The sequence below is a fragment of the Gallus gallus genome, chromosome 1, assembly GCF_016699485.2.
Source record: "Gallus gallus isolate bGalGal1 chromosome 1, bGalGal1.mat.broiler.GRCg7b, whole genome shotgun sequence".
Classification (NCBI taxonomy): domain Eukaryota; kingdom Metazoa; phylum Chordata; class Aves; order Galliformes; family Phasianidae; genus Gallus; species Gallus gallus.
In genome coordinates, this window is record NC_052532.1 from 166,859,213 (window position 1) to 166,886,500 (window position 27,288).

At 38.4% G+C, this 27,288-nt stretch overlaps 1 protein-coding gene across 16 annotated transcripts in view; it reads right to left on the reverse strand.

Annotated features, from left to right (window-relative positions):
* Positions 1–27,288, reverse strand: part of ENOX1 (ecto-NOX disulfide-thiol exchanger 1) — a 366,488-nt gene that overhangs the window by 188,175 nt on the left and 151,025 nt on the right. The window lies entirely within an intron of this gene.

Sequence of the window (27,288 nt, forward strand, 5' to 3'; positions counted from 1 at the left end):
CTATTAGCTATGATATATTTTTCAAAATCACCTAAAACACTCCTCAAAACCTCACGTTCCACATTTTTTACTTGATGTCTGACATGCCTCTGCTTTTAGATTCAGGAATTATAGAATACCCCAGAGCTCAGATAAGAAGCATTCAGTGAAATATTGTATGAATACTACAGGATAACAAAAAAATCCACTATATAAACAGGGCCTGGACAGTTCATCAGAGCTGTAATACTTATAGTTGCTAGCATAAACACATAGGTTTTACTGTCTGTCTGCAATGACTCTATTTTATTTTTACTATTAATAAAAAATATGGATTGGGGAAGGATAAAGTGGGTTTAATGAAGAATTTTTTAAACTCTAATAAGATGATGGATCTACTGAGCAAATGCATTGATTCTGAGTGCAGTGAAATAGTGAACACCACTACAACATCCATGAATATGTAGGTAGGCAAAGGTAATGCCAGGATTTCCTTTCACAAGTCCTGTTTTTCACTAGTTTCAGAATCTGGCCTGCAAACTCTCACTGTAGACTATATTTGGCACTGATTGCTTCAGCCTGGGAGCATTTTCTTGCCACAAATAAATTTTGCAAACAAATCCAGGCCATTTTTACGTGGTTAACAGCGCAAAAGACATTTTGCATGCTTGTTAGTGGCCTTCCAAAAAAATGGCTTTGATTTTTAAAAAATACAAAACTTGGCAAGTGATAAATCCACAGAACTGCAGAGACTATGCAATTGGGGTAGTCTGAAGGGACATTTGCTTAAAAATAAACAAAGAGCTTGACTTTGCCACTTAGTATTTTTTTTTGAAACAAGCTATAGTTCTTTTTATATGAGAGGCTTTTGAAAGTTACTCCGGTTCTCCACAGGAGATTTAAAGCACATTTTAGCATTGCACTTTGCATACAGTACTTCAGCCATGCTGCGGTTATAAGGGGACACTGACTTGATGACACCAGAGAAAACTGGCCCTTACAATATCAGACCATCCTTTTGCTAATCTTTTGCACTGTCAAACTCAGTTTCAGTGCATCTTTTTTTGGCATTGTTATAAGAGATATACACTTGAATGCATATGTTTTGGCTCATTCTTGCTGTACACCAGAGGTTTCATATAAACTGTCTCATGCAAAATGCAAAAAAAATATTGCTCTACAAAAAATCCCTTCTCTCAGTAAACAAATCAGGCTTGGAAAAGGAGGTGAACATTTCTCCATCTGCATCTTTAAAGGACTGGCAAACAAGGTCAGGCTATTACTTATACTCCAGCTAACCTGCTGATTTTACAACCTGCAGTCTCTCTGACAGCTGTGCAGACTTTCTGGCTTCAGCATGTTTGCATAGGTGAAAATTAATAAAATGTAATCAACAGCTTTTTTTTTCCTGCTATGGAAAAGGAAGAAAGCTGTTTTTTTTCTCTGGTTGTTACACTCCTACACACTCAATAAGAATTAAAGGCCTAAACTTATTGCAAACACTGAAGTGAGTGGATGTAAGTCTACAGAAAGAGGAAAAGGACATCTTGTAGTACATGCCATTTTACCTGTCAGAACATAGAGCACAGGTACCCAAGTCTCTAGTTCCTGCACACACAAAAAAATAAAACCAACAGTAGACCAATTCCATGTCACTGCCATTAACTGCCCTTTTTTTTTTCTGCTTCATTCTGCAGCAGAGGCAGCAGAAGAGAACATGTGCCTAAATCCCATGTACTCATTCCTGTCCCACTTATAGCAGTAATACTTAATCACCTCCTCTGCCAGTGCAAGCTAAAATGCCAGCTTTTGTGCTGGGGATAATCAGGTATAAGCACATGATCCCTCTTCTGCCATTCTTCAGTTCAAAGGCAGTGACCTCACAGAGTCATTATTGAATTATCAAGAAATAATTCAATATTGCAAGGACTTAAATCACTACAAATTAGACCTATCAGAGCTCATCAGTCTGTGAGGCCTGAACTCTGGAACATTCTGTAAGTAAACCTCTTAAAAACATATAGCCAATCTCCTGCAATGGAGAGAGCCTGCAGATATGGAAATAGTATCCAGATGCAGCTGTGTTTGCATTTAAGTGGATGGGAGTATGCTAAGCAGATTGTTGTTGATGGGAAAATATGGCATTGGAGAGGGTTCTAGAAGCTTGGAGGACCCACACCAAACTTTACAGTCCTTATATCTTGTGTATATTTCTGACTCCTCATGGATGGATGGATGGACAGATGAGTGGATGGGTGGATGGGTGGGTGGATGAGTGGATGGGTGGATGGATGGATGAGAGTTCTGTGAGACTATGAGTCAGCTCTGATGGCTAGGACATATGCACATAATGAAAGGAAGATGAAAAAAAGATGTTAGCACCTCCAAGTGGGTTTTCAGGTGGCTGGTAACAGCATATTTAGTCAATGCTAAGAATTGTTAATACTACTGAAAAATGGGTATCACAATACAGAAGTAGGTTACACAAAGAGTATTTCTGAAGAGCTGGTGACCATGTCCTTTGGAAAACCCAACTTTCTGAGAGGGTGGCTGTAGCTGACTGCTTTTTAGTGTCATGTGAAAAATTAATCTATCTGGTGAGACTGGGCTGGATTAGGTGGTTTTTTCAGGGTTTCCAGGAGTGTTGTAGCAACCAGTGCCAAGACTGGAGTAAACTGGAGAACAGCTATACTGACATGGAGTAAAATGCCCGGTTATTCAGAGCTCAAATAGCCTTCTGAGCTTTGTCTTATCACAAAAAAATACTTCAGTAACAATTTTTCAGAGCATTAGGAAAAACAGCATTGAGAATGTATCTTTCTTAGTGTATGTAAAATAACAGCATTTAAATGTACAGTCTGGGCTGCACTGAGCTTTCTATAACACTTGGAACAGAAAGGGTACATTTAGGAATGCTTTATTTCAGCATGACAAGTAGTAGAAACATATGAAGGATCACATGCAATGCATGGAATAATAAAGATTTCCATCTAAACAGTCACAGAGGGACTCTTTAGAGTATTTTGAGACTGCACTTATTTCTTTAGTTACTCTGTCTCTAAAAAAAAAAAAAAAGATAATTTGTATTTACGTAGTGCTTATACCATTAATGTGTGGTTTGGTTCAGGATATTCACAGATGCATTCATTAGCAGTAATAATTGATTTATGTTTAAGGAATTGTAACTTAGTAGCCTGATCTTTAAAAGGGTGCTCATTACTTGCATCTCTCATAAACTTCAGCGTTGAGCAATGGAAGCTAACCAACTGCAGAAGGGAATAGTTCTCGGGGCAGTTGGTTTTGGTGTTCATATGTACACATATGAACTGCGAAATTAAAACAAACAATTAAAAATATCATAATACAGCACAGTTCCAAAAACAGTGAGATAGAAACAATATTCCGGTGATTTTAATTTACAGCCATTTTAAAGGAACAGTTAAAACAAGTAGAAATAAATTAACGATTGCAGGCACGTTATGTTGCACATATGCTTTTCCTTAGAAAGGTTTAATTGTGTACAGAGGTGAAATATACAGCTGTGAGAATAGAAAATACATACTTTTATTTTTGAATATTATGTTTGTGCTTTATTATGTCCTATCTAGCATAAAGCTATTACTTATTCCTCTATTATGAGCAACAAGCTGCACTGCAAAAATGGGACTTACCGCTATACAAACGCATCTTATTTCATGTACACAGGGAGAAATATGTCTTCTCAATACTTGTTGGGAATGCAGCCCAAGTGTGTGGCCATCAAGCTTTAAATCACAGGCTAACATGAAGACACATGTAAAACATTCCATCTTCTATTTTTACTGTTTCTTAAAATATTTGTCAGTAGCACTTTTTTTCTTCTTCTTCTTCTTTTTTTTTTTACTCCTGATATTTTCAATTGTGGCAGTGAAATGCTTTGTTTTCAGGTTGCTTTTTTAAAAAAAGTAAATAAACAATCAAATAAATAAAAGAAGAAAATTCACCCTAGAAGCATTGATTTTTTTTAGGGAGAGACAGAACATACCCAAGAGAATCAAACTGCAGAACATTCGCTTTCTCCATAATGAATCTCCAGACCCCAGGCAACTGCAATTACAGTACTCTTCCACAGCAGGAACCTCTGTTCTTATTGATACCTTTTATAGCTCATGTCATGTAGAGAGGCTCCCAGAAGATGTGATATTGTAAGACCAGGCTGGATTGCAAATGGTAGCAGGTTGAAAAGAGACATTTCTGCCTCCATCCAGAAACACCTTCCAGTACATTGAAATGTGCAAAACATCAGACAGCAAGTTATGGCAGAGGGCTGGCTTAATTGTGGAAAAAAAAAAAAATCCCATTTAAAAATAAGGACTCTACTTTTGTATCTTGAATAATAGCACAAGGAAGCTATACATAACATATTCTACACAAAATGCAGATGTCTATAAAACAGAACTGCATCTGTAGTTTAGAACTTTACTAACAAAGAAGGCAGAAGTTTTCCATGTTACGCGTCTGCCTTGGGCTATCCCCCAGCACCTACTGTCTGTCAGTCTTCCCTGTTTCCATTAGATCAAAACTTTAAAACAATTTGTGCTAGTTTATCTAAGCAGTTGGGTAGTTTCCTAGAACAAGGTTGTCAGAGATATATTTTCATGTATATTTTCACTTCTTAAAACATTCCATTGTCTTCAGAAGGACAAGCATTTTGAGCAGCGTCAAGCAGAGCTGTGTTTGCTGTGTTTGTTACAATCTACTCAAATTCTTCTGCATAGAACGGGGGTCTGAGAAATCTTCTTTGTGTGACCTCTGCAGAGAATTCATACACGACATTTCTGTTAGCAACAAATTCTCTCTGGATGATATCTGCACTCGAGTGTCCCCTAGTCGTTGAAACTCCAGTCCTCCAACTGCTTCTTCGTGTAGCAAATTGACCTTGTTTCTACACCTCTCCTATTGATCACGAATTTCTCCATAACCACTAAGAACATTTTTCTTTTGTTCTAACTCTTTTCTCTTCCCTGATGTTAAGTCATCAGGAAGCCATAGAGAGGATTTATGTATACTAGCTTTTGCTTCCTAAAACAGAAGATATTCCAGTCTGGAATGGACTTGGTGTGGTCAATGGATAAAATAGGTTCTTCTTTTGGACCACCCGATCTTAGATAGTTATCTTAGATCTATCTGATCACAGCTGTTTATTTTATGATGCCTTGAGTTGTCTCTGAAAATGCTTATTTCTCGTCAAAGAATACAGAGGAAGCTCTGAAAGGTTTACTCAAATATCAGTATCAATGTTTTAGGTGACTCCAATACAGCAGACTAAACATACTCATCTTGACTGAGTGCAAAGAAGTAAAGAGAAGATGGGAGAGAGACTAAAGGTTCAAGAAAAATAAAAAGAAAATAAAAAAGAAGAAGAAAGGAATGAAATGTTTGAGTGGCAGAATAACCAACAGCTTGAAAGGTAAAAAAAAAAAAAAAAAACACCTGAGTCTGTAAGTAATAGTTATGTGTCTCTCCAGAGCTTTGAATTGATCCTAGAGAGTTATTCTCACATTCCTCTCTTTTTACAAAATGCCTCTGAAACTCACAAGGAAAATGACTGTCTTAGTCCTGCTTTAATGTTTGTTGTCCATGGAGGGTAGACAGCTTATCATTACCATCAGTTGCTTGACTAAGTCAGATGGGAAAGGTACAAACTGTGAAACTAGACATTTTAGCCTACAGTCAGCCTGTGAGTGTAGTATGTGAAATATCTTTCCTTAGTTTGTACTTTAAAAGAAAAGGCAACATAAAGGAATCTTAGGGAAGCAATACCCTAATATAGGCATTTTTAATTAGCTCCCTTGTAATTTTGATAGGGAGTATGCATGGGATTACACGTTAGTGTCTGCTGCATTCAGCAGTTCAGTATAGGTTATTTTTATTGACGAGGTTTAGGCTACAAATTGAAGATGACTTCAATTCAAGCAGGACTCAAAGCTAGTTACCTGCAAACCAAAGGTACACAACAAAAAGACTTTATGTAAAGGAAATGAGATTTCACAGAGAGCCACTTTCTTCCTTTCTTCCTCCCTTCCTCCCTTCCTCCCTTCCTCCCTTCCTTCCTTCCTTCCTTCCTTCCTTCCTTCCTTCCTTCCTTCCTTCCTTCCTTCCTTCCTTCCTTCCTTTCTTTCTTTTTTCTTTCTTTCTTTCTTTTTCTTTCTTTCTTTCTTTCTTTCTTTCTTTCTTTCTTTCTTTCTTTCTTTCTTTCTTTCTTTCTTTCTTTCTTTCTTTCTTTCTTTCTTTCTTTCTTTCTTTCTTTCTTTCTTTCTTTCTTTTTCCATTTGGCAATTAGAAGTTCTCTCTGGGGTGTTGGATGAGATACACAAGTAAGCTGTCTTAATTTTGAGTTGGGGGCAACATGGCAGGAGGTCAGCTATAGGCTGAAATCATTGCCTGTTGTCTTTTGAACACATAAAATGCTATGAGAATGTGCTGTACTCTCAAGTATCAAAACTACCCTGAAAAATCAATATCCCAGCTTGGACATCAAAAATAGGTTAATGTATTTGGTACAGTTCAGCTGGGACAGTTGTGTGCTGGGAATTTCAGTGCTTCAGCCCTCCTGTTAACCTCAGAGATGGTTAATTTCCAGTTGACTGAAACTAGTTTAACCTTTGTTAACCATGTTTCTATTTCCCATCTGCAAAAGTCAGATAAAATATTGCCTTTGTTCCATTCTTTTTCTGCTTTGTCTGATCTGACAGTTATTTCTTTTTCTTTAAATTGGGAAATTTGCATCTGAGCAACACTCAACACCTCTCCTATTGCTTAATATGCTTTCATAATCAGTATCTGTAAAACTACAGTAAGAGTGTGATACTGAACAATTTCAAAGCAGATATTTACATTTGAGGCACTTGTCTGAGGCTCCTTCTATAGAGAAAAGAGAAATAAGTGTGTTTTGGTAGCTCATCTGACCTATTTTAGATACCTCTGTTGGTACAAGATGAGCAGCTCATTTCCCTACTCGAGCTATGCAGAGGACTGCCATCACAGATGTTCTAAGACAAAAATAAAAATGCATGTACACGCAGTATGATTTGGGCAAGAAGTGTTCAGAAAATGACAGCTACACAAATGACAGCTTAGCTTTATAACCCTCCTACCACCATCTTTATCAATGCTGTGATTAAACAAATAAACTGCTTAAATTATGAACTTCAAATCCATGTCCTGCCTTATTCTGCTCGGCTTCTTGTTGACATTAATTTTAGGTGGTTCTGCTCCTCCCTCAGAGAGAGAGATTTGTAGCTGAACAGTTGTTAAGAAGGTATGAAGTACTTTGATAGGACCTGGCTCCGTACGTACTTACAGTATGACAGAAAAGATATTAAGAATCTTTATTTCTTGCTTTTCCAAATCTAGAGTGTTATCAAAGAGCAGAAAAGAATTGCACACTGATAATCAGCCATCATAAGATGCCTGGAAACCACCCTGGGTACCCTGCTCCGGGTGTCCCTGCTTGAGCAGGGGTGGGCCAGATGGACCCAGAGGTCCCTCTCAGCCTTAACTATGCTTTGATTCTGTGAAATTAAACAGGTTTACAAAGAAGTAAATTTGTCACGGGATTTTTAACATTTTCATACACCTTACAATGTTCTACTTCTCTTTCCCTGTTGTCCTTATCTTAGACAGATTTAGGATATTGAACATGCACAGATAAGCCTTCATGACTACCTACTTTGACAGATACACAGATAAGAATGTGCTGTAAAAGTGATTTAGCAAGGCTGAGGTATTTAGGAATGGTTTTAAAGGTGCTTCAAAAGTGGTTTACTACCACAAAGACATCATCAAAGCATTTATAGTTTTTTCTACTTCTTATAGGGTAGGGGAGAAGAAGGAAGAAAGGAAGAAATGGGCTACAAATAAAAAGCCTCAATATTAATGCAATGCCAAAAATAAGATATGAAGCATGGAAGTATGCCTGCAAAATTCTCAGCATAATTATTATTAACATACACCTATCCCTTCTATATTGTAATTTCTTTTTCTACTCTGTTTTCTTTTCTTCTCATTTTTCTTAGACACAGTGCCATGAAGTTTCCATTAGTTTCTGTATGTTGTAAAAAGGTTTGTGTAACCTAGAGAGTGAAATGTTGAGAAGTATGTATTTTTTTTCTCCCCAGTTTTATTGAATGATTGAGCTGTTACCACAGCTACTAGAATAACTGAATCACATAATTGTTTATGTTGGAAAAGACCTTCAAGATCTTCAAGCCCAACTATCAGCTTGACTATCAAGTCTCATCACTAAATATGTCCCTTAGCACCACAAACTGGGGACATTTTGCATCTTCAAAAAATCAGATTGAGTATCTGGAGGTGCTCTAAAGCCACATCTTTAAAGAAACAATGCATTTTCAGTACTCAGTGGCAATTAAGCTGAGAGAGTTTGAAAATGGAAACCTTTTTCTTTTTGTAAGAACTAAACTGTTCTGACTTTGCAGTAGAAAAAATTTATTGAACTTCCAAGGACACGCAACACTAAATATTCACAGGATTTCCATTTACCCTCTGCATAAAGAAGGTCTCTCTCTCCTTTATTCAGTCACCAGTTATCTGCTGAGAGAGCTAGCAGGTAGGCCACTTTAGGCCAAACTTACAAAGCATTTCTTCATTTGCCATTTAGTGCATTTTACTTTATACTGAGCCTTATCATTTCAAACAGAAAAGAGATGTTCTTTGTTTCTGCTGAACAGCATCCTAATGGTCTCTCCTGCAACATGACTTGTTCAAACCACTGCCAAGAAGGACAGTTTGGAAAATGGGCATAATTTATGCATACCATTAACATGTGTTAGGTGCTGGTCTGACCAAAGGAGATGCTATTGTAGTATCTCTTTTTATTATTATTTCAGTTTCTCTTTATGACAAAATCCTTTGCCCGGATGAGAAATTAAAGAAGTCTAACAAACCATAACTACTCTAAGTTTTCTGATATCGTATCTTCCATTTTAGTCCACAGCAAATCTGCCACTCAGCTGGAGCAGATGAATTGGGTACTGAAGTCAATTACATGCCCATCAATTGTGTGTGAATGCTGAGGGTCTTTATTTTCTAAAAGAAATCTCATCAGACTGCAGAAAACAGCTTTCTTCACTTTGCTATTTTTTTTAATTACTATTATTTCCAACAGAGGTATTTAACTTCTATTCATTCTGAAACTGCTCTTACTTCTGCACAGGCCACGCAGCATTTGGAGCAGTGACTTCAAGTAATTGATGTGTATATAAATTATTGTTACAAATTTGCAGATGTCAACTTTCTAATCCAACCACTGTCAGCATCTTAACTACAAAAGACTCAATGAGAATCAGTAAAATATTTTATAATAAAAGCCGAAATCCTTCACAAATGTAAAAATGTTAGTCCCCTGGGTTATATATAAATCTCACTGAGTACCGTAAGGCTGCAGTGTGCTAATTTATGACTATGCAAACAAGATGCACCTACGTAAAAAGTGCTCATAACAGAAAAGGGAAGATCTTCTGTTATGTCTGAAAACTAATCCAGGGACACCGACTGGAAACTCCATGTGTGATGCAATCGTGTGGCCAAGGGTTTCATATTTTATGTGAGACTACTCTGAACTATCACAGGCAATGCAGAAGTCACATTCATTTTTACAGGCTACCAGGAGTTGTATACTGATGCATATAGGGAGATAAGATGAGACAGACATGTAGAATTCATTTCTTTTGCTATGAAACTGGGGAAAAATCCTATATTTTATTCAATGCTGGAAAGGGGTTATTAATTTTCTTCTGTAAGTTTACAGAGAGAAAGGTACACAGCGGACACAGTAAACAAAAGTTTTATGAATACTCTTATTTACACTGTGCTTAAAAAGAAACAGCGTCTCTGTCTGCTTTACAGTTTCTTCGTACGCAGACTAAATTTACCTGGCTTACGGGTTCTCTCTGAAAAACAGCTCAAACATAAAAATAACCCCAGCAACATGTTTGGTAGTTGCCCTTTTGCTGACAAATATATGGTCAGGCTACAACAAAGGACTGCAGTTCTTCGAAGCAGCAATGGAAAAACTTGGAGGTAAGATTTAAAATGTGAGAAAATTAATTTCCATAACAGAGTTGATAGTAAAAGATAGTTACTTGTGCAGTGGCTGCAGTTCATAAAGAACCCTTTTGTCATGGAATCATAGAATTGTTTGAGTGGAAAGGGATCCTCAGTCCCTTAGTGCTCTTCTGTTTCTAAACAGCTGGTACTCAGCACTGGACCAACCAACTCGTCCACACTAAATCATAATGTCATCCAGCTCTAGCATAATTTAGGATTAAACCAAGGTCACAGAGGATGTATGTGTCCAGTGTTGGTCAAAGAGCTGTGCCTGCTCTGCAAACAATCCAGTTTTCTGCATGTCTGTGCATATGCCCATGCCAATACAGAAAAACACATGAAAGCCTGTATCTTCCCAGCACTAAATCCTTGCTAAAAAAATGCTATTTAAATAGTGTTGGCAGTTCAACTGAGCCCCACTTCACTTGATGCGATAACACAGTAATAGGTAAATGGAGCAACTCTACTACTTCAATAAGTTTCTTACTGACAGGCATATTTCTTGGAGAAACTACTTAGGCAACCTGAATCCTTATCAAACGTCTTCCTCAGTGCTGAGATCTTGCCATACCACTCTTGGTATACCATGCTTGGAATCATGAAGCAACCCTCGTGTGTTTTTTTGTTGAATCTTTACACGTGCGTTAAGAAGGATTTGGGACATCACAAAACATCTGTGAGCCTGAAAAGCCTAAGATCAGGAAGCAATGGCACAGTATGACAGAGGTACTTTCATGAAAGACTTGACATAAGAAAGAAAAGGGCAACACAGGTTGGGAAAAGGATAAATATAAGATGTCATAGCTCATCTTTGCATTTAGGTGAGTCAAATCTGATCCTCTAAAGTCACAGGGGACAGATGACACATGAGCTGCTGCTCTGTAAAAAGGATAGCCAGGTTTTTGTCCTCGATGAGACTCTGCTGTGTACTGTCTGTGTGAGAGACCATATACAGAGTGTATACATCCCCAAAAACCTGAAGGCTGCACTGACATGAGAGAAATGCATTTCAGTAACTGTCTAGCCTATATTTGAACAGTCAGGAAGGCCTAAAATTGCCTAAATTTTTTAGGTATTTCAGAGGAGTGAAGCCAAAATGATGTACAACTTGCAATAGATGTGGCTCAGGCCTGGGGGCTCTGCTGCTGCAACCCACGATGCCTGCAGGGATATTCCAGCTACAAAGTGACCTCTGACAACAAAGGACATGAACTCCTCTCTATCTTCTGGCAGTGTTTCAATGGGTTTTGACAGGGAGTCTCAATTAATAAAATCATGTTGCACCAGTAAGGCTGGTTCAATATCTTTATTTGCAGATTCCAGTGCAATTGTTTTCTCCTGCCAATGAGGCTTCAGTTCAGAAGTCTCTTTAACTTTTCTGTTGATCTTTCTTCTTGAAGAATGTCCTTATTCTCCTCAATTAATGCAGCCTGGGTTGAAAAATGTTTGCGTCTCTCACACTGGTGGTAGTATGTACCATGTTTTTGTTAGGAAAACATCCCAGGACAACCCAAGTACTTGTGTAATTTTATCTTGATAATTGATTCCTCTCTCATTTCTTGGTCCTGCAAATCTTCTTCAGGTACTTGGGATGGATGTGACTGTTTCTGGCCTTATCGTATGAGAGAGGAACAGCACAAACACTTATCTGATAGCAAGAAAATATACCTTAAAAGGTATTAATATCATGTGGATTTCAACTGAACACTGATTCTGCAGATTGTGAAATACCAATAACCCTTCCTCACTTTCCCATTTCTCAGGGATAGGATGCTTCATATTCAACATGCCAAATTCTGTAACTTTGTCATTCATCTTCCAGCTAAGCCTAAGGCAGTGCAACTAATAAAATTTCTAGAATGATGCTTCTTAATTTATTGATTACTCCTGTGTGTTGCTTTCAGACATACACATTTTATGACTCTCCTTTAAACCATACGCTTGACTCTAGAACCACTCCAGTATGTTCAAAGCTGAGCTCAATAGCTCTGGAACAAGGTGATGTTTGTTCAGTCCCCATGTCTCTGTAATGGATCCAGAAACCACGACATATTTCTGAGCTCCTTCATTGTCTACTTCTCCATCAGTAAACATAGAAATTCTGCAACAGCTCGTTGTACCATAGCTATATGCCACAACAGAACTGATGTTCTCAGTTAGACCGAGATCACAGAATCATCATCATAGCATCATTAAGGTTGGAAAAGACCTCTGAGATCATCTAGTTCAACTGTCATTGCCTTCCCCTGTTCTCACAGATAATCAAACTCCATATATTGCAGGTGAAATATTTCCAGTTCATCAAACTGGCGTTTTCCAGACCGACTGTAAAAATTCTGCCTGTTTGTTTTAGGTATTATTATGTGATACTGATACTCCTGTTCGTGTCCTTTCCAGACATCACTTCACCTTGCCTCAATTGTGTAATGGCCAGTGCATTGGCATACACTGCCGAGAATGATTTTGGCATTGTAAACACACAGAACTACTCTATTGACAGGTGAAAATGAATAGAGAGCTTGAGTTTAGCTATGTTGACTCTGCTGTGCTAACACAAATAAAATACAAGGGGAAGAAAAAAAAAAGCTTTATTTTTATCACCAGCATTTGAAGATAGCATACTGAATACACTCTGGGATTAGATCTCTTGAGTCAAATAGTGCTGTATTTACCAACACTTTTCAGAGAAGAATGGCATTTTAAGTGATGCTTAGCAACACGCATCCTCCATTCTATTCTGTCTATTAGTTTTAATGCTTTTCCTGTTTACCTTTTGTTTTGAGTGCAAAATAGAAAGAATTTCATTCATACTTGGAATGCTAGCACGTTCCGATAGCACTAGGCACAGAAATCCATTCTGTAATTCTGGTGTTGTATTCAAAGCCTGTCTGGATGTCCCAGTGGCTATCAAAACACAGTGCTTCCCCACCTCACAGCTGATGTCAGCCATCTTTATGTGGACATGCAATCAGTTAGTTTACACTTTATCCAGAAACAGATGGCTGTAGGACTGCAAGATTGACAACCAGCTTCCAAAGACAAGGATGAGCTACAGCCTATGAGATGGCGTCCATCTACATACCCTACAGAAGCAGAGAGAGTTGTGCTGATCAACACCTCTTAGGACTGAATTTGTACTCACTTCAGAAACCCAATCAGGAACATGAGGATTTATCTTGTAAAAATATAACCACATTCAGCTAAAGCACTTGTCCCTAAAATGAGAGGAGCTCTGTACCTCAGAGGTACTCTCACAGCATAAAGACAATTAGAACCATTAGTAGATAACATAACAGTGAGCCACTGCTTCTTATTCTGGACCTCTGCTATGGAGAATGACTAGCTAAAAATCTGATCTTGCCTTATTTTCACCTACAACTATTCTGATTTGAATGTAGGGACTGAATATTTATGTTAGCACCTGATATTAAATGCATAATGGAAAGGAATCAGAGAAGTAGAAGAAAAGAAAGCTTTTTCCTTACTTCAGAGGCTGGTCTGTGTGCTCAGTGGCAAAAACCACCATGGAACAGGAAAATCAAAATTCTTCCTACACATATTTTCATGTTTATTCCTTACCATGTAACTGGACTTGTGTTATTACAATGGTTATTACAAACCATTACTGGGACTGGCATGTGAGTCTGCTGTGTATTTTAATACAAGTCTCTACGAGTAACTGATGAAATAAAAAATCAACTACTTTTGTCAGGATTAAACCATGAAATCAGAGTTCACATATAATACTTAACCTAAATAAAGAATTCATGGGAAACAGTGTCTTCCTATCATAAAATTTATTGGAAAGGTATATAGGAAGAAAAAAATCCATACATGCTTCTCAGGAAAACATAATTTCCCGATGGATACCACTCTATTCGACTTGAATCTAAACTAACACTGTGGATTCTAATAGCACTTGGCAAGCTGCAGACACATCATTTTTTAACTTAGCCTTAAGTTTGAATTACCTGGAACTCAAATTTCCAATGTGACCTTTTGGGAGTTTTGTTTAGGAACAAAGAGAGTTCTCACTAGAGAGAGAAAATGCCTTTTAGAGAAGAAGAAATACTGTTGAGGGTGGAGGCTAAAATAGTATGGTGCTCCTGCTAGTCTAGAATTAGAGAAAACAGTGACTATGAACGCAAGCTTTGTTAGCTTCAGCTGACAAAAGGAAATACCTTTATTTTTACATTTGAATCCAAATTTCGGATCTTTTGAACAGTGCTTTCAAGTATGTATTTATTCCTTCTATGTCTGAACCTTCTAAAATGCAGGAAGGTGGTTGTTTTTTTTTTTTTTTCTGCCTACAATAATGGGCACGCTGAAGATGTATACGCCAAACAGAATGTTTTTATTTGCGTGTTCAATTCTGCAAGGAGTTCTGCACCAAAGAATTTAATCAAAGAGAGCAAGAGCTCTTCTCACCCCTCAAAACAGATGCCAGAGACTTTAATGACCACCTGAAATTCCAGCATAGTGATCTCCAGGCACCAGAATTTAACTTTCCCCTCTTGGTTTTTTGGAAATCTGACTTGCAAAGTGCAATATCCTGTTCTGCTTTGTAACCACATCTATATGGAGCTATAGACTGCTCTTGTTCCTCATTTCCTTTATCCTCTGGTATGCTCCACAGATTGACTCTTAAACTGCCTTTTCATTGCCAAGTTCAGAAGTATACAACAGGAAATTTCAACTGTATATTTACATAGAGAAAAGTGGATAGCATGGGAGAACCAAATATAGCTTTGAGTCTTCTGTAGTATGCTCAAAGTCAAGAGTGAAAAAGAAAAAAACAAAAACATACATGGTATCTAACTGCTAAATATTTATGCAATGCAATCATCACTTATTGAGGAAGAAATTGAAGAAGATGAAGAAGAGTTTAAATATTTACAACAGAACACGGTGTTATTTACTATAGATGGGATTTAGCAATGATTTTGGGGAAGACTGCTATGTCAGATAAAGATCACTTTATGTTATTAGAACCAACCATACTCTTAATGTTCCACAATGGCACATATCAAAATATTCTGCAAAACCAAACAGCTCTTTCTCTGAGTTAGCTTTTTCATTCTGGTTCTTCTCCTGCCTGTTTTACTTGTCAATACAATTCCTGAGTGAGTGGTCCACAGCCCAACATGTGTCATTCTGGCCCAAATGTCAAAAGACAGTTCAATAAGTCCTTTCTTTTGTTTTATCAGAAGTATGCCAAAATGGCAGAAAGCATCACAATATTAAGATTCATTTCCCCCCCCACCTGTGAAAACTGGTCTGGGTTGGAGCGAGCAAGAACTGCAAGTGGGGAGCAGATGCTCTCTCATCTCTGGCAACCTGAAGGGCTTCAGTCAGAAATTCATACAATTGCAGAATCATTGAGGAACAGGGCTTATTGATGGAACTTGGTAGGTCAGGCTGGTGGTTGGATAAGCCTGCTTGTGAAGGCAATAAAAGAGCACCTACCAGAAAGCAGCTCAATGACATTCAGGGTTTTGAAAGTACAGTCTTTCAAACTTTGGAAGCTTTGCCTGGGATGGGAAAATTTAGGTGAGTGTGCTGTTGATCATACAAGGTACACTACGTGTAGAAATTTGGAAAATGAACAAGAGCTACTAGCATCTGCTCAAAGTGGCTGCAGGAAATAGCAAACATGCCAATTAGCAGTGGATGCCTACAAAACATCACTTTTGTCCCATTTAATGGATCTAATTTATATGAAGTGTATTCAAAACATCACTTAAGGTTATTACCACATCTCTGAAACCATTTCATTCAACTGAATAACTGGAACACTTTATGTACCTTTTATTAATGCATAAACATGATTAACTTGCACTTTACCCATCTGAAATATTAAAACGTTAAAAGGAGCATAAAAACAGAAAATTACTGGACATTTCCTGGTTGCTGCTGAGTGAGATAGGCAGGTGGAATGAACCATGACCAACCTGTGCCCCTTCCCTTCAGTACTAATGCCTCTAATGAAATCTGATGTCAATCAGAAACTCATCAAATCAGTCTGATCATTTGCTATCAGTCTCTTAGAACAACATAACAATCTGAAAATTGAATAGGAAAGAACTGTTTTGTTAAAGGTTGTCCCGGCAAAGTGGCTGCCTTTATTATTTATATTTTGCTTATATGGCTTATTTGCTTTTGGTTGACTACAGGAAGGCTAAATTTAGATCTAACAGGAGGTACATACTGTGCTATACAGCCAACTCCAGCTAAGATTCCGTGCAGAGTAGTTTGAAATATATTATTTTTCCAAAGATGCAGCGTGAGGACAATGTTACAATGTTCTTCAACTGAAATTTTTCTTTCCCTTCCCAAAAATATTTTCCAACATCGTGGTAACAAGAGTTATACTAATTCTCACTGGGCCAGAACAGAGTTCTTGAAGAATGAGCAGCATCAATTCAGGAATTCTACTCCAGATAATTAAAAGAAACAAATATCTGGCTTTCTTGAAAAGCTTAACTAGGTAGGGAAAGAGAAATGATGCAGCAGGAGATAGGGGAAAATGTGGGAAAAGAAAAAAATTATCTTTCAAGCAATTTGATTTAAAGAAAAATAAATAAATTTGATTTGATATTAATACTGATGTGGCCATGATATGGCTAAAAGCAAGTCTGCACTATGTTCCAGTCAGAGGGTGCACTATATGTTGTCGCACTTTCAGTAAGCTTTTAACTGGCCTTTTGTCTGATTACATGTAAATGCTGCTTAATTTACAGCTGCATCTATCCTTAAATATTTTACAATATATGATATACTTGCAACCATATGCAAACTGTTCCCCTGCAGGTCACATGGTTTTCATATTCCTCCATGCAAGTTCTCTTTTAATAATTACTTAGGCGTGTTTAAATGATGCATTCTGCTCAGTGGCATCAGACATGTTCATATAGGATACACTCCAGTCCTTTCGAGTTGCAAAAAAGGATAAACTTCAGATTCAGTATAACCACAGAAAATATCAACTGTTGTGTCAAGGGAATCCTGGAGCTGAAGAAAAAGCTTCCTGGGAGGAAAAGGAAAGTAGCTTGTGTCTAAAAGACATATAAACTCCTTTAGAGACTTTTGTATCTTCAAAACCTCAAGTTCACATCTGATGTTCTACTGATTTTTCCTGTTCTTAGCCTTTCTCTTCTCTTGGCAACAGGGGGGTTGGAACTAGGTGAGCTTTGAGGACCCTTCCAACCCAAGCCATTCTATGATTCTATGAAAGTGCTGGGTAGTGTCAGAGCAAGAGTCTTTGTCATTCCAGGGTCCTTAAAGCAGAAAATCAGCAGCATCTGCTTTCAGGTTGGGTAACATTCCTCCAGACTTGCCTTCTAAAAGAGCAGTGGTATTTAATCTTGAGAAGGTGTTTATTGAACACTACTTGTACTCTAACGACTGCTTGCTCAGAAGGTTCTGTGGGCCACCAGAGGCTAATGGCAGAAGTAACAGACTGTCTGCAAACGGATTTTGAAGCCTGGTTCTCTCCAAACTGCCCATGCACTGCTAAAGCACTGCACAAATCCTGCTCCATAAGAGCAGTGAATAGGACCGGTGTGCTTGAAGTCTCGACAACTCCATTCATATCTACAGAAAGAGCATAGCGGATTATTGTTTGTACAGCCAGAGAGATTTGGGGAGATTAAACCTCGTGTCCACAGACAGCATGGCTGCATTCCCGCTGCAGCACACATCCCCTGAATCCTGTCCAAGCATTGCCGCATTGTCTTTACAGCACAGACTTTGGTTTAAAAGTCATCTCCTGGCACTCACTTTGCAGAATAACTGGCTGCTTGGCACCCTGTACACCAGATGTTATCTTGCAAACAAAGTGCACAAATGCTTATTTCATTCTCACAATAAAAGAATAATCAGAGTTAGCACTTAATTCTGTGATTCGAAGTTAATAGTATTTAGGATTTATAAATATTTAGCAGAAGTATGTTAATTTCAAAGCTTTACTAAAAAAAAAAATGGCACGCAGCTTGAGGAATGAAGCAAAATGTGTCATAAATAAGCCTAACAATGAGCATTTAAGTTATTAGCAGTTTTGGCAGAACAACTGCAAAGAAGATTGCAGTTGTGAAGCACGTAGGTCATCTGACAAAGGAGAGACTATTACTCAATACAGTAACAATATATATAATAAACAAAACAATACTAGTTTTATGTTCTTTTAAGTATTCCAAAAATATCTGCCTGAAAGATTCTCCACATTAGAATGTTTGTCTCCAATCACAAGGTAGATTTCAAATCACTCATTAAAAGCATTTAAAAGACCAGACATCCGGGAGCACTGCATCACAGATCCTGCTATGTTCAATAGACCAGTTATAGAAAAGAAAAATGTGTGACTGTCAATGAAATCAGTGATGTAAACAGGAGGGAACAGCATTGTTGGTAACTGGAAAAATGGGCAGAATTAACCATTCCTGCACACAGTGAGGATTTATAACGGCTTTTGCTTTACAGTAATCAGAAGTTTCATGGAAGAGGGAGGAATTCTCAGACCCCTGCTGGACCAAAAGATGACTAGGGCACTTTATTTTCCTATTTTTTTTAATGCCTTTACTGAGGGTATTTCTATTCTAACTGTGATAGATGTGAAAAACTAGGCATCAAAACAACAAAAGGTTAAATTAATCATAAATCATTACACACCATCAATTTATGTATTTATCCTACTCTGTGTATAGAAAATCGAATGAAGCGCCTGGAGATTTTTGCTTGAGCAGACTCAAGTAATGAAAACAATTTCCTAAAATAAAATATAAGTATTGTCAAGAAGTCCAGCAAGATTAGTTTCCATCTCAAAAAGACCAGAAAATTGGGTTTCTTCAGATCCCCAATCAAATGCACCAATAAGTGAAATTTTGCTTATTGAAACGGAAAAACACAGTACTGAGAGATGTGATAATCCTGCAAGCTAAAAAGATTTTATATCATAATCACTGCTGTGACAAAAACGTTAGTGAGATAACTTATATTAACTACATCATGAGCTTTTTCATCATTCCTCGACACTGCATTCATTCAAGACCAGGGCACGCATTTCTGCCACTAAATCAAATGTCAAAGATCAGTCACTGATTACATCAGTTTACAAGGATATACCATCCTCTCAAACTCATGTGCTTCCCTTCCTTACTTTTGGCATCTTCTCTTTCATTGCAGAAGAATAATATAAAGCAAATACTGAAATACTCATCCTGTATATAGCTCTTTTATATTAAAATTCAAAGAACTACAGATAATACATATCATAGAATCACAGAATCATAGAATGGCCTGGGTTGAAAAGGACCACAATGATCATCGAGTTTCAACCCCCCTGCTATGTGCAGGGCCGCCAACCACCAGACCAGGCTGCCCAGAGCCACATCCAGCCTGGCCTTGAATGCCACCAGGGATATATATATCTATTTTTTAAGAAAGACTTAATTTATCCATCACAACAGTAGAAAAGGGCTGGTAAGAAATGATCTAGAAAAGATATTTAAAAAGAAAGAAAGAAAGAAACAACAAAAAAAAACGTTTCCTTATTCCATGCTGTTGGTATAGCATCTTGATGCCAAAACTGCAAAATATTTCCCATTAAAAAGAAACAGGTTTTTTTCAACACCCTTGTTTCTACTGCAAGCTACTAATGTGTTTAGGGAAATGGCATCAGGGGGAAGAATTTCCTTGTGCAGCTTGTATTGTCAGCTGCTTCAAAGACTCACAGGGTCCTATGATGTCTAGCACAAACCACAATTCCCATGTTGGTCTCATGCAAATCAGAAGATGAATGTTACCACACAATAGGACATGGGGAATGAAAGCCACACTTTTCTACCAGATATCCTCTGTTGTACTGCCATGTGCTTTGATAACTGAATTAAAATTTCTTGGTCTAATTGCCAGAGAACTAGTAACATGTGAAAATAAAGTAATTCCCAGACAGCAGACAAATAGGGTGTAAAAGGAACGTTCAGAAGAGATAAGACTGTAATATAAAACTAATATATATTTTATTCATCTACACTCATTGTTGGAGGGTTTCATGAAGCTCATAGGGTTAAAATTTCCAACTACCACCTCACAATCACACTGGAAGTCCTTGAAAGATTCAATTTGCACACTGATAAGGAAAAATTGCCTTATATAATCAGGATTTTCAGCACAATTTCTCATCCAAAGTGTCTCAAGAAATCTAAACATCCATAGGCTAAGAAGTAAGTCCTCAAATGAGTACAAGTTTGATTTAAAGAAGTGAAGACAACAGTGGTGTTTGGGGAACTGTGGTTTTGGGGGACCAAATGTTGATCATATGTAAGTCACTCTGAAAGTAATGCCTTCTATTTATTTCCGGGGAAACTGTAACAGATACACAGGGTACAATAACGCTATTTGATAGAGAAAATACTCAGCAGAAGTGACCCACTGTTTCACAGCTGCAATGATGGCACTGTTGCTAGGTAAAAATTGCCCATGCAGTCCATCTTTCATTGTTCCAAACAGATGGAAGTCAGAAGGCACCAAATCTGGACTATATGATAGGTAGGACAGTCCAGTCACAACTGGCAATGTACTCCACAGTCTTTAAAGTGGCATGGAGCCTGGCATTATTGTACTGAAAGAGAAAGGCTGTCCACTTCATGGGCTGCTATTTTGACTCCAGCTCATAGTGGTGACACTACGTCTCCTTGCCAGTAATGATATGATCCAGGAAACTGACACCTTCAGCCCTGCATTGGCTCAGTAGGTCCTGACAAACATGCAAATGGTGTTCTTTATCTTCCTATGTGAGTATTCATGAGAGCCACCTGGCACAAACTTTATGACATCCCAACATTGTCACCATAATTTCCAACACACTTAAGTCGATATTCAGTTCCATACACAATTCCCTGGTCATAACCCACCAATTAGAGCAGACGAGCTGATTGAGGCACTATTCATTTTGTGGTGTGACAGCTGTGCACAGCTGGCTGGAACATGGCTTGTCTTTCACGTCTCTGTCACCACTGTTGAAACGCACTACTCACTGCCTCACTGTGTTCACATCCACTGTTTGGTCTCCACAGATGTTCAGCAAGCATCGATGAATGTCACTGGGTGCCACTTTTCTGCATAGAAAAATTCAATGACACACCTTTGCTTCATGCTTACTTCGATGTCAGACACCATTCTGTTGGACTGCTCCTCTGCTGCCACACAGCAACAAAATGTAATGGAATATTGGCAGGAAGTTTCAACCTCTACTGCCATACCACCAACATCTGCCTCTGATGTCATGGCCAACATCATAAAATAGGAAGCATTAATTTCCGAGCAGTCTTCATACTTTTTAGTCAAGTTGAAAGGTAGTTACCATTATGGTAACAAAACCTGTTGATTATGCTAATTTGCTCTGGACAGTAATGATGAGGGCAACTGGAGAAGTACTGCAAAAGGACTTGAAGGTCAGTCAAAACTAGAAATGAGGGCTGGCAGGAGCAGATCTGTACGCTGACACAGTTGCTGATGAAGATCATACTATCCACAATTCAGGGCTGGTTTTATTTTTATTTTTTTTTAACTTGGACTCTCTAGTCTACTCCATTGGACTGAATGCTTGTCTGTGGACAGAAGACTGAAATTGCACTTCTGGAGCTTATCTTTTTGTTTAATTTTGTCTGAACAGAGTGCAGGCTGTGAGCTCTCAGATCCTCTTCAGTGTGAACAAATGCACAATAAGTGAAGATGACCAGGAGATTAGCTTCAAAAGCACTCCTGCTCCTACACCCTTGATATATAAGCACTCTATGATGCTCAAGGACCAAGCAATAAAATAGCAGGTGAAAATGAAAATAGATAAATTTAGAGAGCTGGACATGTGGAAAAAAAAAAAAGCCAATAATCATGATTTTACACAGAAGGTGATGAAGTCTGAGTAAATTTAATTTTATCAGAGTTCACATTATCAGTGCCAAATGAAACCTCAGAGTCACAACAGTCAGTCCTCCAAACAACTCATCTCAGCGCTCAAGAAAGTAAATTAAATTACTAGGAAAGGAAAAAGAAAACTAATAGAAACATCACTCTCTTACTGTAGAAAGATCATCTATATCTCCTGCTTTCTCCACTCTAAAAAGACATGGTAAAATTGAATAAACTGAGAGGAGGATGGTAAGTACACTCAAAGGCATGGAGCAGCTTCCAGGCAAAACATCACCATGCAGAGTGGGGCTTTTCAGCCTGGCAGGTGACAGAGGACGGGTCACGACAAACTTTCATGTAATTGTGAGGGGAACTGAGAGGCTGAAAGGCTGCAACTAAATTTTCTATGTATTTCCCAGATGGACAATTATGGTATACAACATGAAATCAGTATGTGGTAGAGTCAGAACTAGCAAAAAAAAGATGTCCTTATTCACACAGCACATAGTTAAATTGTAAGCCCTTGACACAGGACGCTGTAACTGCTAAAAGTTTACAAACGCTGAAAAGTTGACTACATAAGAACCATAACCTGCTAAATCACCCCTGGCACATCCAGTCTTTGAGCAATTAACTGCTGCAACATAATACTTTTTTTCTTTCATCTTCTTCCTTTCTTTTTTTTTCTTTTTAAATAACCACACCTCCCTGTCCTGTTCATGTACACTTTCCTAGTCACTAATTTCATAATCTGAAGACAGATTATTGTCTTAGACTACCTTTTGCTCTGACCCAGTATGGCTGCTCTTACATTAGGCAATGGGACTAGGCCATTGAATAAAAATCAGAAATTACCTCTGCAAGAGAAAAAAAAAAAAAAAGCCTCAACAGAATTGACTCAACAGAATTTTCATTTCCTTTTATTTATTCCAGAACATGGCATTGGAGACTTAAGATTTATAACCCAAATTTGTGTTGGGAAAAGAGCTTACATGTCACAGTTCTACATGAAGATGATGGAAAATTGTAAATGTCACAGCAAATACAGTTTTGGAAGTCTACAGTTGTTGTTCCACATTCAGAATTGCATTTTTTCAGTCTTTTTTTTTATTCTTTCCAAATGAATTTCCTAGCAAATGATCATACTTTTAGTATGCTAAGATCAATTTGATTAAAATTTCATGCACACGATGGAAAAAGAAATATGTCAGTAAAGCATGTCAGTTATTAATGACACACACTAAATTATGGTAGACTGAACACTCTCAGTAGGCTGGAAGATTTGATTGTAGTGTTTTAAGTCTGTCTTACAGAATTGCACATTTTGCCTTTTGGACAATATTTATTATACCTTAGAGAGCACAAACAAATACTTTCACAAAAACAATCATTTAATAATAGTTACTCTATTTTTTTCTTTACAAAGCCCTTCAGGAAGAGTTGGGAAGGCTTCACTTTTTTGCATCTTCCCCTATTCTTGTCTCCTATCAATAATGATTTTGGGTACAATTTGTACAAGTTCAATTTTCCCTGGCTCCTTGAAAGCCACACAGTAATTACTCTAATCTAAAATTACTCCGTTTTGGAATGTGCTCATTTAGAGTTTCAAATAAAATATTGATATTTGGTGCCAGCAATGAGCTATTACAAAAAAACATTTGGTCCCTGTATTTTGCAAACTGAGATTTTTTCACATTTACAACGGAGTCAAAAGGACTAAATGTGTTGGCTGGGTGTCACTAATGATACTAACTATTGCTCCCAGCTGTTTTTCCTTTAAATACAGGACACAGCTGAAATAAGATCCGCATCTGCCACTATTTGGCCTTCCTACATTTGATGAGAAATCTTACATGTCCTAATTAACTGTGAACAATAAAGTAATCACTTTACTCAACAAGTCCCATAGAAAAAGATGAGCAAAACATAATTAAAAAATGATGATGATGTCTGGAGGAAAGTGATCAGTTCTGGTACAGTGGGGTCTCTTGGCTTTTTTTTTGCACTTTCTTTAACCGTTACTATTGACTAAAGTTCTAGTTTCACAGAGTTGTTATGAACAAGCAGTTAATAAGGCAGCTGTCTAAGGCTTCAGTAGTTCCATGTAAACGAAGCTATTATTTTGGAAGTGATGACATAACTCACACGGAAAAGGTGATTAATCCATCATATAAACTAGGACTGTGAGTATAAATGCACATTATTCATTTGATCCAATTTTCATTCCAGATATTGCTACAGCAAACTATTTTTGTTTTTATTTTTTTATTTTTTAGTCTGGAACTTAAAGCTTCACCAGGAAAAAAAAAAAAACGCAAAGAAAAAAAAGAGAAAAGAAGGGAAAAAAATACATATCACAAGTGGGATTAGATTATGAGAAGCTACTGAGGCGGCATTATGGCTGCCAAACAACATTAGTGCCTGCAGCACAAAATATTCATGTCATCTAACAGGAGGCATTAACAACTAGTTGACCTCAGATCTCACTTAGACATAAATATGTAGAATCATAGAATGGCCTGGGTTTAAAAAGACCATAATGATCATCTAGTTTCAACCCCCTTGTTATATGCAGGGCCGCCAACCACTAGAGCAGGCTGTCCAGAGCCACATCCAGCCTGGCCTTGAATGCCTCCAGGGTTGGGGCATCCACAACCTCCTTGGGCAACCTGTTCCAGTGCGTCACCACCCTCTGGGTGAAAAACTTCCTCCTAATATCTAACCTAAACCTCCCCTGTCTCAGTTTAAAGCCATTCCCCCTTGTCCTATCACTATCCACCCTCATAAACAGTCGTTCCCCCTCCTGTATAATATGCTCCCTCCAAGTACTGGAAGGCCGCAATGAGGTCTCCCCAGAGACTTCTCTTCTCCAACCTAAACAATCCCAGTTCCCTCAACCTTTCCTCATACAAGATTAAGTCATGCTCCTCACTGCACTTAGCCCTGCTAGCTCCTGAGGACAGTTATTACATCTACCTCATGGATACTAGCAGCCCTCAGTGCCAGGACAAGAGGCAATGAGCACAAACTAGAGGACAGGAGGATCCTTCTTGAGCACCCTGCTCTGGATGTCCCTGCTGGCACAGGGGCTGGAGCAGGTGGGCTCAGTGGGCCCTGCCAGCCACTCTGTGCTGGGGTTCTCCAACACAATTCCTCACTGTTTACATCTTAGTTTTGGATTCCTACTGAGACATAAATGTTGCTGCAGCTGTCACTTTAGGCCCCAAAGATCCACAAGTGAATTCCCTAAGTCCCTTACTTACTCCCTGATATGCTCCTAGGGCAGAATCTCTGCAGAAGAAGAGATGCAGCTGCCCAGCTTGTTGCCAGCATGGTAGAACTGAACTCTTCTTGTATTTGTCTCTTCTCTGAAAGGTCAGGCTCTGGAATGGGCTGTCCAGGGAGGTGGTTGATTCACTGTCCCTGGATGTGTCCAAGAAATGCTTAGATGTTGCACTGAGGGACATGGTTTAGGGGGGAAGTATTGGTGGTAGTAGGTGGACGGTTTGACTGGATGGTCTTGGAGGTCTTCGCCAACCTTGGTGATTCTGTGACTCTATGACTGCCCTTATTTTATCCTTAACATTCCTCCTGCCATTGACTAAGCTCAAAGAAAAATGAACTGGGTCCAACCAAATGCTAGCAATGACACCACATCTGTGATCTAATTGCTCTCACTCAAAAGCAAGAGCTGAGACATAGTCTCACTCATAGTCTATACTCAGTCTATAATTAAGGGTATCTGACTGCTCTCTGGCAAAGAAGCAGCTCACTGTTCATAACCATGAATGCAGTCATCACAGCAGGAATGTTGGTAAATTAAAAACAGGTTAATTTAGAGAAGCCAGCTGCAGTCACATGCAACCAGGTTGCAAGTAAAAGTTGGATCACCTGGGCTGACCAAGTGTGGGGACATGCAGTGCTGTGCATATAATGCATACACAGATATAGATATAGTGATGGCTGTGTGTTAAGTGCTGAGATATCTACTGCTCCTCATGTTACAGGGTGAGATATATACAAAACTGACAGTACTACTCATTTCTGTGACCTGAAGTGCTCCTCAGAGAGACAGACTCTTATTCTAAGCTTTGAGACAACCCAGTGTATTTAAGCAAATTGGAAATCCCATATCATCCATGCTTCTTTACCAGGATTACACTTTTCTATGAGACAAAAGGAGGCCCTCAGAAGAAGTAAACTAAAAGTCCTAATTCACCTCTTTGAAATAGCAAATCCTGTACTTATTTTGAGGATGCAAACAGTATCTCAGGCCCAGTCAAAACCAACGTATGAAAAAAGAAAAAACTCTTTGAACACAAATGTCACCCAGCTTTTGCCAACTATCCAGTTCCAGAGAATTTACTGTTAATACACACGAGTTCTTAAATATACTTGCTATTTAAATTTCACAAAAAACGGATTTGGAGTTTTGTGCACATCAAAAGAGCCATAACAAAGAAACAGGAGACTGAATTTATGATTAGGAAAAGCAGACACATTCATTTTCTTTTCCAAAGCAAAGCACCATAACAAAACCACATTCCGGCTGCTGAAGTTATTCAGTGATGGAGAGTTTAGATTAGCATGCAAACAAGAAAAGGTTTGACTACATAAAAGATAACCTGAGTACTAAGGACTATATTTTATGCAGAAACTAGTTATAAAAATGCTTCATAAATGATCCCCATAGGGATTATTTAAGGAAAATAATCTGAGATATTTACGTACCTGACAAACATTCAAGACTATGGGAGATTTTGCTGTTTATATGCCCATCATCTAAGCCTATGGTACTTGGCTGGAATAGCCAAGGTCACACTGACCACAGCAACTAGCCTCGGCTCTGGGAGCAGCCCAGCCATGTGAGAAAGGATGATCAGCCCAGGTGGAATATCACACCACCATAGCCTCAGAACACCAGGGCTCCTGTGTTCACACTGCTCAGGTGTTACTTCTGTCTGCCAGACAGACAAATCCTGGGTGCTAACGCCAGCAGGACAGCTGAGCTCTAGACCATGTTTATTAACATTCCATCTGAGCAACACTTGACAAGCCCACTGCAAATTGTTCACAGCCCACAGGCTGCATGCATCCTCTTTGCCTTCCCATTTTGTGCCTCCCTGAAACCTCACCAGCCTCCCTGCTCACCTTCCCATTGCACATCGCCCTCTGAAATGCCACATCCTCTCTTGCTTCTACACCCTCATCCCAGAGCTCCTGCAGACATCACGGAATATGCAGCAGAGCTGGAAGCTGCTAGTTCCTATCAAAAGTATCACACATATCAGA